The sequence below is a fragment of the Oryctolagus cuniculus genome, chromosome 3 (assembly GCF_051225735.1).
Source record: "Oryctolagus cuniculus isolate XC-2025 breed Fujian yellow rabbit chromosome 3, ASM5122573v1, whole genome shotgun sequence".
In the NCBI taxonomy this organism is placed as follows: domain Eukaryota; kingdom Metazoa; phylum Chordata; class Mammalia; order Lagomorpha; family Leporidae; genus Oryctolagus; species Oryctolagus cuniculus.
This window is the reverse complement of record NC_142869.1, coordinates 131,463,446-131,482,931: the sequence shown is the minus strand read 5'-3', so window position 1 is coordinate 131,482,931 and position 19,486 is coordinate 131,463,446. Positions and strand designations below refer to the sequence as shown.

General features: G+C 39.6%; 1 protein-coding gene and 1 pseudogene across 5 annotated transcripts in view; one reads left to right on the top strand and one right to left on the bottom strand.

The window, feature by feature from the left end:
* The window catches only part of DOCK4 (dedicator of cytokinesis 4), a 521,894-nt gene that overhangs the window by 336,011 nt on the left and 166,397 nt on the right, over window positions 1-19,486 (bottom strand). The gene's annotated exons all lie outside the window — the stretch shown is intronic.
* On the top strand, window positions 16,097-16,169 carry LOC127491854 (U2 spliceosomal RNA; annotated as a pseudogene).

Sequence of the window (19,486 nt, the reverse complement as noted above, 5' to 3'; positions counted from 1 at the left end):
TTTTATGGGTTACAAGTGACTGATTGACTTCCACGGTCACAAAATTATTAAAACAGTTCTGCTGGTCGGCGCCGCGGCTCAATAGGCTAATCCTCCACCTGCGGCGCCGGCACACCGGGTTCTAGTCCCGGTCGGGGCACCAGATTCTGTCCCAGTTGCTCCTCTTCCAGGTCAGCTCTCTGCTATGGCCAGGGAGTGCAGTGGAGGATGGCCCAAGTCCTTGAGCCCTGCACTTGCAAGGGAGACCAGGAGAAGCACCTGGTTCCTGGCTTCGGATCAGCGCGGTGCGCCAGCCGCATCGTGCTGGCCAAAGTGGCCATTGGGGAGTGAACAACAGCAAAGGAAGACCTTTCTCTGTCTCTGTCTCTTACTGTCCACTCTGCCTGTCAAAACAAACAAACAGACAAACAAACAAACATAAAACAGTTCTGCTAAGGACACAGATGCAGAGAAACAGCACAACTTTCCACTGTTGATACTCATTGCCCCAAACTAACATAGTCTTTGGAAATCTGAGCCACTAGTTCCCCCCAAGGGACCATAATCTTCTTTATTCATGAAAAAAAAAATTAGGTCTTAAGAGAACTAGTAAACTCAATGTAAAACTCACATCAGCATTAGGATTTCTGTGTTGAATGTATTGCTCAATCTGGAGCAATCCCTAGAAATAGGCATCCGAAATAACAGTATCTAAACTTACAAATCCTGCCAAAAGGCAATGCATTTTCTTTTCCTTTTTTTCTGTGAAGTACCAAGGTTTATTAGTTTCCATGTGTTTTCTGATATCATAAGTCAGTTGAAAATGATATAAGAGTATGCTAATAGTACATATATAGTATGATACTGCATGATATACTATTACAGTGACATAAATATGATTTTAAAACATAGCTTCTAGGAAAGATTTTAATTTTACCAAAGTTTGTTGTGATGCCTCATATTTTTCCTCTTCAATTTCAAGGCAGATATGTCTCAGGAGTCAATGTAAATAATTAGTTTTTTTATTTAAGGTAAACAAATTTCATATATACAGATTTAAGTACATAGTGGTCCTCCCCACCCTACCCTCTCTCCTCCCCATGCTCCTACCCTTCCTCCCCCTTCCACTCTTGGGAATTCATTTTTAATTCATGCGTGAATCTATTACAGTTTTGATTGGGTTTTGGCTATTAGCTCTTTTTCAGCCTTTATTTTAATTTAAAGGGACTTGCATTTTCACTTGCACACATGTATAAACAAATGAAAGATGGTCATGTGTGTATTCAGTTGTAAGGATGTGAGGGAGACAGAGAGGATACACAAGCATAAACCATTTGACCAATGAGATAACAAAATTTTTATAATAAACTAGGTCACAATAGTGGAATCAAATGGGATCACTAAATAAAATTCCTCAAATGATCAATATCTTTTCAAATAAAAAGGAATTTTTTAAATTACCAGGAAAGAAAATTAACTTTAAGCATGCAAAAGACAGATGGAGAACTATGATTGTAAGGAACATAACTTCCAAAACAGACAACTACTTTCACTGAGCATGTCACATTACAGAGATAAGGACACAAAGACTAGATGATAGAACTAGAGACCAAAATAAGAGGACTATTGTAGAAATCAGGAAATTCATAGAAAATTAAACTATAGTATTATTCATTTAATAATATAATAAACTAGAAATAGCAAGATACAGAGTTGAAAATCTAATGAATGGTATAAAGGCTAGAAACAATCACAATGCAACGGGAAAAGACAAGCTAAAAGTAGAGAAAGTGATTCATGGAAAATCATTGACAATCAAATCGAAGTATATTGTTCTTGAAGGAAAACTCACAAAGAAGAAAAGGAGAAAAGGAGAAAAATATTCATATTCAAAAAACAGAATCACTACAGAGAATTACAACATACTATTAAAAAGCTCTTCAAAGGAAGAACTGAATCTGCAGATCAAAAGGACATTAGGGAATTACAATGGTAGGGAAAACTTATACACACTAATGGAGAAATCAATCTATAATGTGATTAAGTTATAGAACGTAAGAATAAAAATATTCAGGCATGGAGTAAACAAAGTAGTGCAAAACAAAGAGCAACAAAAATAAGCTGAGTACACACTTTTTACAATAATATGCAATATCAAAAGACAGTGAGGCTGTGCCTTTAAAAAGAAAAAAGTACGACCCAGGAATATTAAATTCAACTAACTTATGGTTTAAGTTTAAAAACAAAACACAGGCATTTGCAACCTTTTAAATATGCAGGAAATAGAGCATCCATGAGTCTTCCCTTAGAATAAATAAACCAAAAAAAGTACTTGACAGTGAAATCTGAGTAAACAAGAGATGAATCAAAATAAATAACTCAGACATGGAAAAACTGTGGCAAAAGGATCCATGGTGAGCACAGAATCTATTTAAATACAGAACTAAGACTAAACAACTGGGGGATTATGATTGCAGAGCAGAGAATGAATGCCACAAAACCTGAAAAAAGGAAAAACGAATACACATAAATTGAAGGGGGCTAGGAGGAAGTACAAGTGTGTTAACTTCCTCTCGTCTTGTAGCAGGGAGACAACACGTAATATCTAAAATGTCTACATTTAATGTGTGGCCAACTTTTTATACTGAAGTATAATTATATACAATAAAGCACACAAATCTTGCATTTCTATATGCTCTTTAAGCAATATCCCAGTTTTCATCCCAAACACTGTGATCACATCTCAAAAATATCCTCTTGCCCATTTCCAATCTTCTTCCTCATAGGCAACCACTGTTCTGACTTCTATTGGTACACAGATGTTGCCTATTCTTGATGCTGTAAGTGGACTTATACAATACTCTTTTGTGCCTTACTTTCTTTCCTTTTTTTTAAGGTTTTATTTATTTATTTGAGAGAGAGAGAGTTACAGTCAGTGAGAGGGAGAGACAGGTCTTCTTTCTGTTGGTTCACTTCCCACGTGGCCACAATGGCTGGAGCTATGCGGACCGAAAGTCAGAAGCCAGGTGCCTCCTCCTGGTCTCCCATATGGGTGCAGGGGCCCAAGCACTTGGGCCATCCCCCACTGCTTTCCCAGGCCACAGTAGAGAGCTGGGTTGGAAGAGGAGCAGCTGGGACTAGAACCAGCGCCAATATGGGATGCCAGCGCCGCAGGCGGAGGATTAACCTACTGCACTACTGCGCCGGCTGAGTGTGCCTTGCTTTCTTTTGGCCAACAAAAATGATGTGAAATTGGTCCATGCTGTTACATATATTAACAAACCCTTTTTAAACTGCAATATATTATTCTGCTACATACCTTTTGCGAGAGTTTATTTATGGAAATTATTTCTAAGTGTTTTAATTAGGAATAAATCTCGAGTAAATATTCTTACACAAATCTTTCTGTGAATATGAGTTATCATTTCTACATGTAAACACTAATAGACTTACTGGATCATAAGATAGGGGTACATTTAACTTGTAAGAGATATTTTCCAGGCCAGCGCCGCAGCTCAATAGGTTAATCCTCTGCCTAGTGGCGCCGGCACACTGGGTTCTAGTCCCGGTCAGGGCGCCGGATTCTGTCCCGGTTGCCCCTCTTCCAGGCCAGCTCTCTGCTATGGCTCGGGAGTGCAGTGGAGGATGGCCCAAGTGCTTGGGCCCTGTACCCCATGGGAGACCAGGAGTAGCACCTGGCTCCTGCCTTTGGATCAGCGTGGTGCGCCGGCCGCAACACGCCGGCCGCGGCAGCCATTGAACCAACGGCAAAAGGAAGACCTTTCTCTCTGTCTCTCTCTCTCTCTCTCACTGTCCACTCTGCCTGTTAAAAAAAAAAAAAAAGATATTTTCCCATTGGGTTAGTATCATGTCACTTCCCTGCCAAAAGTGCAAGAGAGTTCTACCTGTACCACGTGCTTAATTAACATTATATTTACAGTTTTGTTCATTTCAGCAATTCTAATGGTTGTGTAGCTCTAACCTCCTAACAGTTCTCAACTCTTCCCCTTACCTTACCTTGGAGAAATTATTTCAGAAACTAAGATCTTTATGATGGAAATCTGTCAGTAGTTCAAAAGTCCCTCCAGTTTCATTTTATTAAATGTAATGCTTTAATTTTTAAAATATCATGTATACCATGTATACACAGCTATAAAATTATTCATGCATGTCTACCTGTCCATTAATCTACCCTTCTCTCTCCCTATATATATGAAGAAAATGACATTCCCCAGTTGATAGCATTTTGTCTCTGGCACTAAGACTTGGAGGTGATTTATAATAGTCTTCTATTTTTCTGTGTTCCTTGGATTTTATAAATCATCATGTCTTGGATTTTACAAAAACTTAAAGCCATTATTTGCTGTTTCATAGGACGGAAGCCATGAAGCCATATAAACACATACAGAGGAAAAACATGAAGATGAGATCAAAGGGCTCTTGAAAAATTAATTATCAGGCGTATCATATTGATAGCTGATCTCTATTTTGGGGACTTTTTGATGCTTCAAAAACTTTGTAGGGAAGAGGGGTAGGAGAGGCGGAGTGGTGATGAATACTAATGTCACCCTGCCCATAACTGCATGAGGACGGAAGATCAATATGGCAAGCGAGCGTGTCGTCTGAAGGCAGCAGTGTTGTCACCCCCATGCCATCACTGCCCGAGAGCTTCTCTTGCGCACAGGTCAGGCTACCACCTCCACTGGCATCCAGCATGTGTCTTGAAAACCAGTAACAAGAACCACTTTGCTCTTCCAAGTGGCCAAAGCAACAACATCATACAACCTAAGCAGAAGCTACACAATCCCCAACCAGAGAACCAATTCCTGGATTTATGGAAAGGGTATAACCTCTGTAGCTGCTAGAGCTGATTTAATTCCCTGATCCTTAGTCATCAACTCAAAAGCTTTGTGGCTATACACAAGATCATGTCTATGGCAATTCATTATGAACTTTTAAAAAACCCAGCATGTTAGACCAATGTCATTAACTTCTCAGTCTAAGGAATGGTACATGCCTGCAGGGTCACCAGCATGAAGGTGGTCCAGTTCATTCTAGCTCCTTCTTTGCTTCTGAGAGATAACTGAGTCTTCCAGGTACAAAGTAAACAACAGGAAAAGGCAGACCAGAGAGGCTGAGTTCACATTCTTATACCCTGATATGATATATTATAATGTTTCATATTTTCATTTCCACCATCCTCTAGAATCATCATTCATATTTAACATATACACTTCAACTACAGTCCATGCTTTATATAAGTGATATGGAAATCGTCTCCATCTCTTACATTATTATTTCAATGTACAGATATTTACTGTTTACCTACAGAGAAAAAGACCTTGCAACAATCCTGCTGATCAGACTGTATTACCAAGCTCTCACTGTGCGCTGTAGAAAATTGATGGTTTTAAAAAGGATTTCATTTGGGGGGTCCTTAGAAATGCATAAATCTAGTTATAACAGTTAGTCTCCCTTTTTTTCTCTCCCCTGAAGTAATTGCCTACTTGATAGCTTCCAGATTTTATAAATTAAGGTACCACCCTGAAAAGAGGAGTATGGGAAAGGCCTTTTCTTTGTGAAGGATTGCCTGACTCCTTGATTGCTGACCACTTGCCCTCCCAAACTACCCCCTCTTAAGGTTATGAACCAGATGAGATCTACAGCACCTATACCATGGCCTAGACCATGTTTTAAAAACAATTATAGTTACTGCCAACATCCAAGAATTAGGAGTTTTTCAAAAATAAATTTCCAGCTTTTTCCGAAAAATCAGAAAATCTAGTTATTTTGGATTTCATTTCTCATGTTAATAACTTACTTTGAGTTCAATACTAACTGATTCCTTGAGATGAAGGATAGTCTCCAATTATCACTATTCCTTCTGCCCAGCCCTGCTTGGCTTCAGTTAGCTTTGAATTTTCAGCCCCTGCCCTATATCATGTATACTCTACTGCAATTACCTTATTAAATACTGCTGTTTTAACTGATAAAATGTAAATGCTTTGGGGCATGTACATATGACTGTCTTGCATGTAGCCCATTACCTGTGAAAATACAGATTTCAGTATATGTATGCTAAGCCAACTTTAAGTAAGGTCAAAATGTTTTACAGAGAAAGTTTAATGAAGCCAATAAGTAATAAAAATGATTAAGTGGAAAATTTCCAACTGGGTAGTCAAGGAATAGATATGATATTTCCAGATGCTGTACCATCAAATTTTATCTTCTACCTAAAATTCTAAACACAAAGGTCTTCCTATTGAAATGATAGAAGAAATATATACCCCATGTATAATTTTAAAATATCCAATAATAAGAGTTTTGTTGAATAAATTATTGTGCTCCATACAGAAGAGAAACATGGCCACCTTGAGAAAAATGTTGCAGAAGAAACTTAACCACAGAAATTGATAAAAAGTATCATTAAATGGAAGGGACAGACTCTCAAATAGAACATGCAGTATTAGTCCTTTAAAATATATAATTATATGTGAATGCATTAAATATGTACATATATATGACTCTATAAACATGCATTTAAAAAGACAAAGTATATTTAATGTCTAAGGAAGTTATCTCCTGGTGGTAGACTAGATTGAGAAGTAATTATTGTACTTTTAACATTTTTACAATGATCACTTATTATTCTTTGATGAGACAATGATAACCAGCTCAAGCTGAGGTGTAGCTCCAAGTAGAAATCACAAGTTGAGGTATCTTGTGAACTATTTTCCTTGGGCCTAACAGAGAAACAGTGCTGATAAAAATCTTTCCAGAGTCTCAAAAACCCATCTATTGTGACAGGAAGGTCACAGAATGCCCAATTATTATAAATCTTTTCAGGAGAGGTGAGACCCTGAGGTGTAGCTGTCAGAGTAGATAATAATATGCAATTACAGGAGTTAAAAAATGTGTTTCCTCTGACCTCAAGGAAATGGGAGGAGAAGAAAAAGTAGTCATAGCCAATATTTTTCATCAAATCACAACCTTGAGAAAATTTTAAATATCAAAAATGCTGTTATTCAATGTACAGAAATACATGACAAATTTTAGATGAAGCAGGGTCTTTGATAAACTCACAATTCCAGAGCTAAAGAACAACTTCAAAAGCAATGAAACTCAATGGACTACTATTAAATAATAAACCTGGGCATAAAACCCACATCTTTGGATTACAAACCCAATCCTATTTCTATTCTACCACTCTTCCTTTTAAGGGTAACACAGAGCCAAAAAGACTTTCTAGTTATGGTCCCTGTCATGTTATTAATGTTCACTTTGGCAAAGATAGTTCCAGTCTGTGAGTTTCCTTTCCTCATCAGTGAAATGATGACCAGATCTACATGATTTCCATCAGTTTCTCAGCTCCAAAAGTCCATGATTCTATGGCAAAGAAAAGACATTTGCTGGGGTCCCAGGCTGCTCCTTTGTGCACCACATAACCTACTTCAGGAGACTCGCCTATACCTCTTATTCCACTCTATTGAAATAATTGCCAGCTTTGGGGCAGGTGTTGTGGAGCAGAAGGGTAGGCCACCACTTGGAATGCCCACATCTCATATCTGAGGGCCTGGGATCAGGTCCCTTCTCCACTGCTGATCCAGCTTCCCGCTAATGAGCCTGGGAGACAGCATGTGATGGCTCCAGTTCTTGGGTTTCTGTTACCCATGTGGGAGACCCGGATTGGGTTTCTGACCCCTGGCTTTGGCCTGGCCCAGCCCTGGCTATTGTGGGCATTTAGGAAGTAAATCAGTGTACAGGAGATCTCTCTGTCTCTGTCTGTGTCCCTCTCAAATCAATAAAGATGAACAAATTAACCTTAAAAAATGAGAGTACTAGTCTACAGACTTATAGGTGAGCACAGTTGCCAAAGTAAGGTTCCCCTCATTCTCTGATGAGACAAAAATGATAGCCACATGTAGTGATGAAGAATTATAATCTCAGGATGCTCATGCATCATTTTAGTGAAACGTACTCTGCTTACTGGGACAGGTGTCACTATAGTGCAGGGAAATCTGTGACTACAAGATAACAATAGCATTCTCTAAGCTCGTGTCTCATTGACCTTGGGACAGTAAGATCATGGCAAGAGTGTGAAAAAGGATAGTGGACCACAGACAATATGAATCAAGAAGTCACCAAACAACACTGGACAAAACCCACATCCAAGATAGTCTATGTAAATTATACTTATAGTTATATAAGGAAAGGTTAGAAGAGTAATATGAGTCAAGGAGAAATTCATGTCAAAATGAAAGCAAATACATGGAGGAAGGAGATAAATGGTAATTACTTGATAATGCTTGATCTAAACAAAATTAAATATTTGCTGTCCAATTGCTTTCTCCCTCCATGACTAACTACCTTTGTATATTAATGTACCTGTCAACTCATTCTGTTTATCTCAAGATTGACATTTAGCATGTCAGGAAGGAATAGGGAAATAAACAGACATTATCACTGAACAATGAAAGAAAGAGAGACTTTCACATGCCTTGACTAAAAGTATGTCATTAAATCTTCTATATAATTAAAAAACAAATCAATAATGGCAATATTCCCTCAGAAATTTTGCCAATTTCACTCATAAATCATAATATTAAATTCTTCCCTCAAGACATTGTCACATATGAACTCTTATCCACACACAAAGAATGATACATTAAAAACAGGAGCTTGTTTTAATTAGTACACAAAGATCCATTGAAAACATAAAGACATATCAACAAAATGCTACAGTGTGGATAACAAAGCCATTGCCTAAAAATGTTAAAGGCAAGATTAAGATCTCTATTAAAAAGACATCCATAAAGCAATCAGTGGAGAGAATGAGATGTCACAGAATCATGAATGTTTAATGAGAAGGCTGATAAGCTATTCTCAGAGAACACAGACAATTTAAAGAGCAAAATACATAATCCCAAAGAGCAGAGCATGTTACCAACCCATTACAATCACAGTAGATGCTAACATCAGGGAAGAAATAGGCAACCCTGGATAGAAGAGATTTAAGAAAATTTGATAATAGAGCTTAGCCATCGTATTTGAAGATCCCCAGACATTGAGCTAATTCTGCTCTCCAGAAGTTGTAATGAAGGCTCTTAGCTTTCACTCTGAAGTTGAGATCTTAGAGGGGGACCATTTAGCAGACAACCTTGTTCTGCATTGAGCCATGAACACTCAGGTTAAAAAAAATGAAAACAGCTTTGTGAGGAGTTCCTTACTAGTTAATTAGAATAATAATGAAATAAATCACAGCTGCAGCTTCATTAGGCTATCACAGTGTGGTCTGAAATGCTTTATATATGCTCTGTCATTAATCTTCTCAAGTCTCTGTGTGGTGTTATTATCCATCTCATTTTACAGTAAGGAAACTGAAGCACAGAGAAGCTATGTTATTTATCCAAGGTCACACAGTAGGCATGTAACCAAGTTTACAACCTAGGAAGTTTGTTCCAGGTTGCAATCTCAAGCATGGCCTAAAACCACTACTTACCACCCTCAGCTTCTTTTCCCCCTACTACATGCTATAGCACAGACAAAGGGCTGTGTGCTGGGCTGGAAATGGTACAAGATGAGGAGTTCAGTGATGCGGATTCCAGGCAGATTCCACCAAAGATGTGTGGTCCTTGGGTACCTCATTCTACTTCCTGGGCGTTAGATTCTCCACCTGCACTAATAGTGGTGTAGACTGGATAACATTAAATATTATCGCTGCCCAGCACTGACGGAGGTGCATAAGTCTGTATTTCTACTTTAATTTTGTCTTAATGAAGTCTTGTATAGCCCAAACTACTTCCTTTCCTCAAAACTCCAATCTAATTATCCCCTTGACTTCTCCATTTGATGTCTAACATGTACATGAAATAAAACAGGTATGAGATCAAATTCTGCCTTTCCCAAACCCTACCCAGATGCCCTGATCCCACCGTGGTCTTACCCTCCCCTACCAGTTGCTCTGGCTCCAAACCTTGATTTCTTTCTTTCATCACACTGTATACCCAGTCCTTCAGCAAATGCCTAGGATAAGTTTTTCAGCGTATCTCCCAAATTAAACCAGCTCACACTCCCACAACTACCCACCCAACAAGGACAAGTCCCGTCACCTAAGCACTCCATCTCTCCCATGGACTTTATTTCAACAGCCTCTGTTTTCCCCCCACTGAAGCCCCAGGACTTCTCTCTACCCATGCTTTGTAGGGCAAAGCCATTGTGTTTGTCATCTACTCAGAATTTCACTCAGAAGGAAAAAACATCATTTGCACATCTTGCAAAGACCCAGCTTCTTTGGTTGCTGAGCCCAGCCCCCGCTCCCCCACACCTCTACTCTACAGAGCTGGGCTCCAGTCACTCTCCCCTTGTTTACTGCCCTGGGCATTCTGACTTCCGTGGTTCTTCAGTCTCACAAGCACATTCTCTCTTCTTATTTTTGTGTCTGCCTCTGTTAAAACCAGTCTGTCCTCAGACATCCGGGTGACACGTCCTCTCACTTTCTTTAAGGCTCCAGCTTAAACATCTGCTTACTACAAAGGCCTGACCATCATACAAAAGCAACACTCTCTCACTGAAAAGCCCCATCCCCTTGTCCTAATTCATCTTCGTGGCACTCACTAAGCCCCCATGCCCCTCACCATCATCCCTCATTAAAATGCCAGCTCTATGAAACTAGGGAATTATTCACTGCTGGGAACCCACAGCCTCCAATAGCATCTGGTACATACATGATCAAATCAGCAAATAATTATCACAATGTGTTAAAAAGATCATTTGCCACCAAATGCTCCTGGGCACAGGACAAAGATCAAGACTTTTTATCTAACACATTTAAAATTCAGCACTCGCCTGAAAGATAATAATTGCTTGATACTATTTATCCAACAAATGAGGGCATTTATTCCCCTGAAACATACTAATTCCTTTCTAGAACTGGTTAGGAACTATGTCTCTAAATCTGATTGGTGAAAGCACACCATTATGTCCAAGAGACAACTGTTGACTGAAAAACCCCTAGCGGGCATCAAAAGAAAAGTCATGGCACAGGCTACCACTTAAAAGATGAGAGAATATATGTCAATTGCCATTTGATGAAAACAAACAAACAAAAAAACTACGTTAAAAGTCAAGCCTCACAATGTGAAGTGAAGAAAACGACAGTCATTTTCACAGAGTGGAAGACAAGTTCCCCTTAGCTCCCATGTGTAAGAGCACAGTCACGGCCTGTGGGACTACGCTTACAGAAATCACTGTTCCATACTCCAACCCTTGAGTAACAACAGTACAGAAAAAGCTGTCACCTCAAACATTTGTCTCTTTATTAGATATCCTTGGCATTTACTGAATTCTGGGAGTTCTTACTGGTGCTAACAAAACAAAACAAAACAAAAAGTAGCCATTCTACTTTATGTAAGAGAACATCATAGCCAACTATCAAGTAGATTCCCACAAGTTAAACCACCATCTGTACAACTTGGGAATTAACGAAAGATAGCATTTATTTGGCTACACTGGCTTTGGTGAGCCTCTTCCACACCAGGGTTATCATAAGTGACAAAAACCAGAGATCCAGGGTCACAGTTGTAATGCAGCAGGGTAAACTGTGGTTTGGGACGCCTGCAAATCCAGATCCAACTGGGAAGCAGTATTTGATGGCTCAAGTCTATGGGTCCCTGCCATACACGTGGGAAACCCAAATAGCATTCCTGGCACCTGGCTTCACCTTGACCTTGTCCTGGCTGTTGCAGACTGGGGAATGAACCAGTGAATGGAACATCTCTCTCTTTGCCTTTCAAATAAATAAATTTATTAAAAAAAAAAAGGACCCAAAGTCTGTCTGTCTCATTTGTTCCAGTTTGCATCATTTAAGAAAATTCAATTCAAAGAATATACTTATGAAAACCATATTCTTGTGATAAAAGATAAAGGTCGGTTCTAAAAAATTAAAAACCAAGGTAAAGAGGAACAATCTCCTAAAAAGCTGCCAGATTTAAGAAGAAAAAAAAAAAAGCTTCAGTTGAAGAAATTACACCTACTACTTAAGCTTTCAGCCAAGATGGAGTAACAGAAAATGGATTGAACCTGCTGCCTCCAACAACAAAACACTGGATAAAACATATGAAGCAGTAGTGTTCAAGACAGCAGATTTTATGCACTGAAGGACAATGAGGGTTGAGAGGGAATGCACGTGGGATGAGCTAGAAGCCTGCCCCAGCTTACTGCCCTAAGAGGGTGTCTGGTCCATGCACAGAGCACTGGAGACTACAAATGAGCCCAGAAGACTCTTGGAGCTGGGGAGTTAAGGGCCACTTGGAGCTTACAGTAAGCAGCAGCAGAGAGAGCAGTAAAGAAGAGAAAACTGCACAGAGAATGAACCAGAGATGTGTACAGGGTCTGCCTTACGTATTCAGGAGAATACTGATCAGTGCACATGTGGACAAGGAAAGAAACCCTACAGAACTACTGTAAAGGATTGGAAGGAACAGTATCTGGAACTCACACAGGGCCTGTTCACATGAATCCGACTAGGAAACTTCTTGAGATATTGAGGAAAGAAAGGTTTTTCCTTGGTTATGAGCAAAAAGTAGCCCTAGACCAAATGCTACATTTTTCTAACTAAAAAAAATCTTTTTAAACAGCAAGAGCCAAGAGATCCAATGAGTTTAAATGATGCCAGAAGGAAGGTTAAGCATATTTATTGGAATTCAAAATATCCATCACTCAAAAAAGGTAAAATCTACCAGTATGCAACAAAAAAAATTCCAGAAATATAAATAAGTAGGAAAATATGGTTCTTCATGTGAAGAAAAACCAACCAACTGAAAATGACTCGGAACACATACAGCTGTTAACATTAGCAAAGACACACCAGAATAGGGGCCAGCACTGTGGCTCACTTGGTTAATCCCCCGCCTGCAGCGCTGGCATCCCATATGGGCACCGAGTTCTAGTCCCAGCTGCTCTTCTTCCAGTCCAGCTCTCTTCTGTGGCCTGGGAGGGCAGTGGAGGATGGCCCAAGTGCTTGGGCCCTGCACCCACATGGGAGACCAGGAAGAAGCACCTGGCTCCTGGCTTTGGATTGGTGTAGCTTTGGCCGTGGTGGCCATTTGGGGGGTGAACCAAAGGAAGGAAGACCTTTTTCTCTGTCTCTCTCTCACTGTCTCACTGTATCTGTCAAATGAAAAAAAAAAGACACACCAGAATAGCAATATAACTGTATTCCACATATTCAAGGCTGAGACGTTATGAAGCAGACATTAGAAAGACATAAATTGAATTTCCAGAGATAAAAACCACCAGGTTAGATCAAATAAATAAATAAAACACTATTTGGATTATCAGGTACAGAAAACAAAATAGTGAATTTGGGAGCATAAAAAAAACTATCCAAAATAAAACAGGGAAAAAGTGTTTATTTATTTTGAAAGGCAGAGCAACAGAGAGAAGAAGAGAGCTCTTCCATCAGCTACTTCACTCTCCAAATGGCCACAACAGCCGAGATTGGGCCAGGCCAAAGGCAGAAGCCATGAACTCCATCAGAATCTCCCATTGTGGGTGGCAAGGGTCCAAGCACTTGGGTCATCTGCTACCTTCCCTGGTGCATTAACACAAAGCTAGATCAGAAGTGTAGCAGCTGGGACTTACACCAGCACTCTGATATGGGATCTTGGCAGCTTAATCCACTGAGCCACAGTGTTAGTTCCAGGAAAAAAATTAAAACAAACCAAGCACCAGTGATCTGTGGGACAACATTTACGGGCTTATTATGTATGTGTAACTTTTCCCATGGGAGAAGTAGGAACAAAGTATGCATTTGAAGATAGAACGGCTAAAATTTTTCCAAATTTGAGGACAACATAAAAACCACAGATTCAAGACACTTAAAGAAACCCAGGAACAAGAAAAATGAAGAAAATTAAAGTAGGCGCAACACCACAAAATTAGTTAATATCAACGAGAAAGAAAAATCTTCACACAGAAAGAAAACCATGCAATGAGTACAAAGGAATACAGAAATGAAAGTTTCTTTTTTTTTTTTTATCAAAAGCAATGCAATCAACAATCAACCTCAAAAAATACAGTTCAGAAATATCTTTATGGGAAAAAATCCATCAACTTACAATTCTAGATATAATAAAAATATCTTGTCAGAAACAAAGGTTAAATAAAATATAGAAGACAGGCACTGCCAAGAAAGTTAAAAGAAGTTTGGGCAGATGGAAATACGGATGGACACAAAGGAATAAAGAACACAAGACAGGGGCTGGCGCCGTGGCTCACTTGGTTAATCCTCCACCTGCGGCGCCGGCATTCCATATGGGCGCTGGGTTCTAGTCCTGGTTGCTCCTCTTCCAGTCCAGCTCTCTGCTGTGGCCTGGGAGTGCGGTGGAGGATGGCCCAAGTCCTTGGGACCCTGCACCCACATGGGAGACCAGGAGGAAGCGCCTGGCTCCTGGCTTCGGATCAGCGCAGTGTGCCTGCTGTAGCAGCCATTTGGGGGGGGGGGGGTGGTGGTGAACCAACGGAAGGAAGGCCTCTCTCTCTGTCTCTCTCTCTCACTGTCTAACTCTGCCTGTCAAAAAAATTTTTTTAAACTGCTGTTATTTAAATCACCTTAAAAGGCAACTGACTTTTTAATCAAAATAAGAATAGTGCTTGCTGTAGTTCATAATACACATATACACATATAAATAAAATATATAATATACAGAGGCCCAGAGGGAAGAAATGTAAGAATAACATTTTAACATTATTATACTACATGTGAGATGCTATAATATCACTTGAAAGTAAGCTATGACAAGCTAAAGATACATACAAATCTAATTATAAATGTTATTATTTACAAAGCTAACAGAGAAGATAAAAATCACCACAAGAAAAAATTACCCTAAAGGAGACAGAAAGAGGAAAAACAAACAAACAAAAAAGAAACAAACAGAAAAGATAGCAAGATGATAAATTAATATCTACCCATATCAATGATCACAGTTAATGCAAATGAGTCTACACACCACAATTAAAAGGCAAGGACTGTCATACTGGATTTAGACAGCAAGACTGAACTGTATGCTGTCTACAAGAAAAGTACTTCATGTTAATGCTAACCAAAAGAAAGCTAAATCACCTACATTAATATCACACAAAGTAGATGCAAAATATACCTAATTCATCTCTGTCAAGTCAGATATGTTGGAATGTGGTGCTTATTCTTAAATTTTTATTTATTTATTTTTACTTTATTTGAAAAGCAGAGAGACAGAGAAAGAGATCTTCTATCTTCCAGTTCACTCCCTAAATGGTCAAAACAGCTAGGGCTAGGCCAGGCTGAAGCCAGGACCCTGGAACTGAAACCAGGTCTCTGTGTGGGTGGCAGCATCCAGCTGAGCTGTTACCTGCTCCCTCCCAGGGTGCACATTAGCAGGAAGCTGCATTGATAGTGGAGCCAGAACTTGAATCAGGCACACTGGTATGGGATGTGTGTGTCCCAAGCGGCGACTGAATACTGGACTAATGGCCTATCCCAAGTATGGTGTTTAGAGGCCCAAAGTCTTTACTCTCAAGATTGGCTTCCTCACTATTTACTTTATAACACAAAGCAAGTGACAGAAAGCTTCAGAGCTTCACTTCTTTGCCCACAACAGGTGTACTCAGGAGCTAAGAGAATCTGTCTCAACACCTCGCATGATGGCTGACGCTCAGAACTGGTCGTTTTTCCTCTCCCTTTACTTGTCACTGTGTCTGTTTTAGCTTTCCTTTAAAACAAGAGATACAACCTCACAAATAAAATGTGGTATTTCCCTTCAGAATTTAAAGAGGCCCCTCCTAAAAGACTTTAAAGAGCTATTCACGTCTGGATCAGTCTTGTTTTGTTTAAATCATGAGAGAGGCCTCCAACAGAAGTCAAATAAATGCTTTCCTGAGCCTTGGTGGATGTTGTGCTGCCATCCAATGCTAAGGTCACTGCGTTCATTTCCTGACTGTAAGTGAATGGGCACAAATCAGAACAATTCTAAGAATGGTATTTACTTGTCCAATAACCTTGTCTAGCATGCTGCCTAGTCCACAAACCGGTTCTTGACAACACACACTTTTGGGTACTGGGTTTGAATGTCTTCCAATCACTTCTCGGCCTTTTGGCTAAGATCAAGTGTAGTATCAAGTGAACTGGTCTTCCACATTGTCGAACAATTACTTAGGTAAAAAGACTAAAGGCAGTCATTGATAAGAACAACTTAAAACAGCAGGGCCAACAATATTTTTTAAAACAAAAGCCAAATGTGGGAATTCATTTTGGAGTCATTAACAAGAGGCGAGAACTCTAGCTTCCAACACGTACTTATTCTTTCACTGTTAACTTCCTTCTTAAGAAAAATTACTGAATTCAATTCTGAGTCTTGTTGCTGATTTAAAAGTCTATATATGTTTCCATGATAGTGCAATAAAAAAAACCCTGAAATTTTCCAAGTTTTGAAGCTACAGTGTCTATAGGATGCTTTTGTTTAGCTTAGTATTTAAAAAAAGAAATAAAAATGGCCAACCGATATGTGAAAAAGGTCCAATATCACTAATTATCAAGAAAATGCAAATAAAATGCAATTAGGTATCACTGCACCCTGTCAGAATGGCTATTATAAAAAAGAGAAAAATAAAAAATGTTGTCTAGGATATGGAGACAGTGGAACTCATCTACACTGCTCATGGAAATGTAACTTAGGAAAGCCAATACGGAAAACAGTATAGAGGTTTTCTTAAAAAAAAAAAAAAAAAAAAAAAAAAAAAAAAAAAAAAACTAGAGCTGGCGCTGCAGCTCACCAGGCTAATCCTCTGCCTTGCGGCGCCGGCACACCAGGTTCTAGTCCCGGTCGGGGCACCGGATTCTGTCCTGGTTGCCCCTCTTCCAGGCCAGCTCTCTGCTGTGGCCCGGGAGTGCAGTGGAGGATGGCCCAAGTGCTTGGGCCCTGCACCCCATGGGAGACCAGGAGAAGCACCTGGCTCCTGGCTTTGGTTCAGCGCGGTGCGCCGGCCGCAGCACGCCGGCCGCGGCGGCCATTGGAGGGTGAACCAATGGCAAAAGGAAGACTTTTCTCTCTGTCTCTCTCACTTTCTACTCTGCCTGTCAAAAAACAAAACAAAACAAAACAAAAACTAGAAACAGAACTGCCACTTGATCCAATAATCTCACTACTGAATATGGATATGTATGTGTGTGTATACACACAAACACACACACACAATGGTTTCCTGTCATACATATGTCATATATCATATATATATGACAGGAAATCACTGTATCAAAAAGATACCAGCCATACCATGTGTATTCCAGCACTGTCTGTAGGAGCCAAGATACAGAATTAACCAAGGTGTCCATTATCAGACGAATGCATAATGAAAATACGGAGTACATACAAGGTGGAATACAATTCAGTCATAAAAAGGAATGAAATGCTGTCATTTGCAGTGAAATAAACTATACATAGAAAAGAAAATATCACACATTGTTCATCATATGCAGAAATGAAAAAGCTCTCTATGAACACAGATGAGTAATGACTAGAGGCAGGGCTAGGCAGAGGGGAACAGAGACAGCTTGGGTAACAGGCACCAAACCAAGCTCTGTTGAAGGAGAAAGATCCTAGTGCCACACAGCACAGTGGAATGACTGCAGTTCACAATAACCTAGTATGCATTTTATGAGCAAATAAAAAAAGAAGCTCCACAGCCACAAACATAAAGTAGTAAAAGAAGGGCAAATGTTGAGTACCCTGATTTGATCAATACACATTATATACATGTATTGAAATGCTGCATGGTAGTCCATAAACATGTGCAGTTAATAGTAATTAAAAAAAGGTGAAAAGTAATTTCCGATGATGGTTCCATACAGAGAAATCTGTGACCTGTGAAGATCCTTTGTGATCTGGCAATATAGACTACTGGGTACACAGCTCTAAGAGTAAGATATATCCATTGCCCACAACTAAGAAAAAAAAGTAAACAAATAAATAAGAAAATATGAAGCATACATATATATTAATAGTATCTGAAAAACTTTACTATCTGAACAATACAGTTCTCTGCTGTACTTTTCTTACAGATAGAATAATGAATGAAATATTAGAAAATAAGGTGTTACTTTCTAAGATTTAGAAAATAAGGGCAAAGAAAAGAGCAAAATTATGATGGATGGGAGTTATCAAGAAAGGTTTCTTTCCTGGTTGAATTACAAATTCATCCTAATGGGGTGAAGGTAAAAAATTAGGAATTAAGAATTCATCCTAGGGGCTAGTGCTGTGGCATAGTGGGTAAAGGCTACTGCCTGTAGTGCTGGCGTCCCATATGGCTGCCAGTTCACGTCCCTGTTGCTCCACTTCTGATCCAGCTCCCTACTGATGCACCTGGGAAAGTATCCTATGATGGCCCAAGTCCATGGGCCCCTGTATCCACTTGGGAGATCTGAAAGAAGATCCTGGCTCCTGGCTTCAGGTTGGTCCAGTCTGGCCACTGCAGCCATTTGGTGAGTGAATAAGTGGATAGAAGATCTTTCTTTTTCTCTCTCTCTTTCACTCTCCACATGTGTAACTCTGACTATCAAATAAATGAATAAATGTTAAAAAAAAAAAGTTTATCCCAATGGGGGTGTTTGGTTAAAAAAAAAACTCTCAGAGAGGATGGGTAGAATAGGACTTTTCAACCGCAGGGTTTATTAATATTATTAATATTTATTTATTTATTATAGTATTATCTATTTATTTCTATTATTAATATGATTGGGGATATGTTTAGAGGCACCAGATTACAAAAGGTGTTAAAATGTCTGCATAAACAGTTATATTTTTAAATGGAGAACTGCCAATGATATGAAATTAAAGTCTTTTTAATGACTTATTTTATTGAAGAGGAACAAGAAGATAGCAGAAAATGTGTGTGTTTACCACCTTCTAATGCTGATTTTTTTTTTTTTTTTGACAGGCAGAGTGGAAAGTGAGAGAGAGAGACAGAGAGAAAGGTCTTCCTTTTGCCATTGGTTTACCCTCCAATGGCCGCCGCGGCCGGCGTGCTGCGGCCGGCGCACCGCGCTGATCCGAAGCCAGGAGCCAGGTGCTTCTCCTGGTCTCCCATGGGGTGCAGGGCCCAAGCACTTGGGCCATCCTCCACTGCACTCCCGGGCCACAGCAGAGAGCTGGCCTGGAAGAGGGGCAACCAGGACAGAATCCGGCACCCCGACTGGGGCTAGAACCCGGTGTGCCGGCGCCGCAAGGCGGAGGATTAGCCTAGTGAGCCGCGGTGCCGGCCTTTAATGCTGATTTATGAAGTAACAAAACTAAAAAGTATTACAATTGATCCATTACTAGGTCACAAAAATATTAGAGAAAAGGATGAAATTTTCTAATAGTCAAAAACTTAATTTGCTCTTGGCTGCAAATATTTTTACAATAAACACTTGGGATTATGAAGGAAAGAACCTTTGGAACTGTTCAAGTGATACTACATTATTACATGAGAT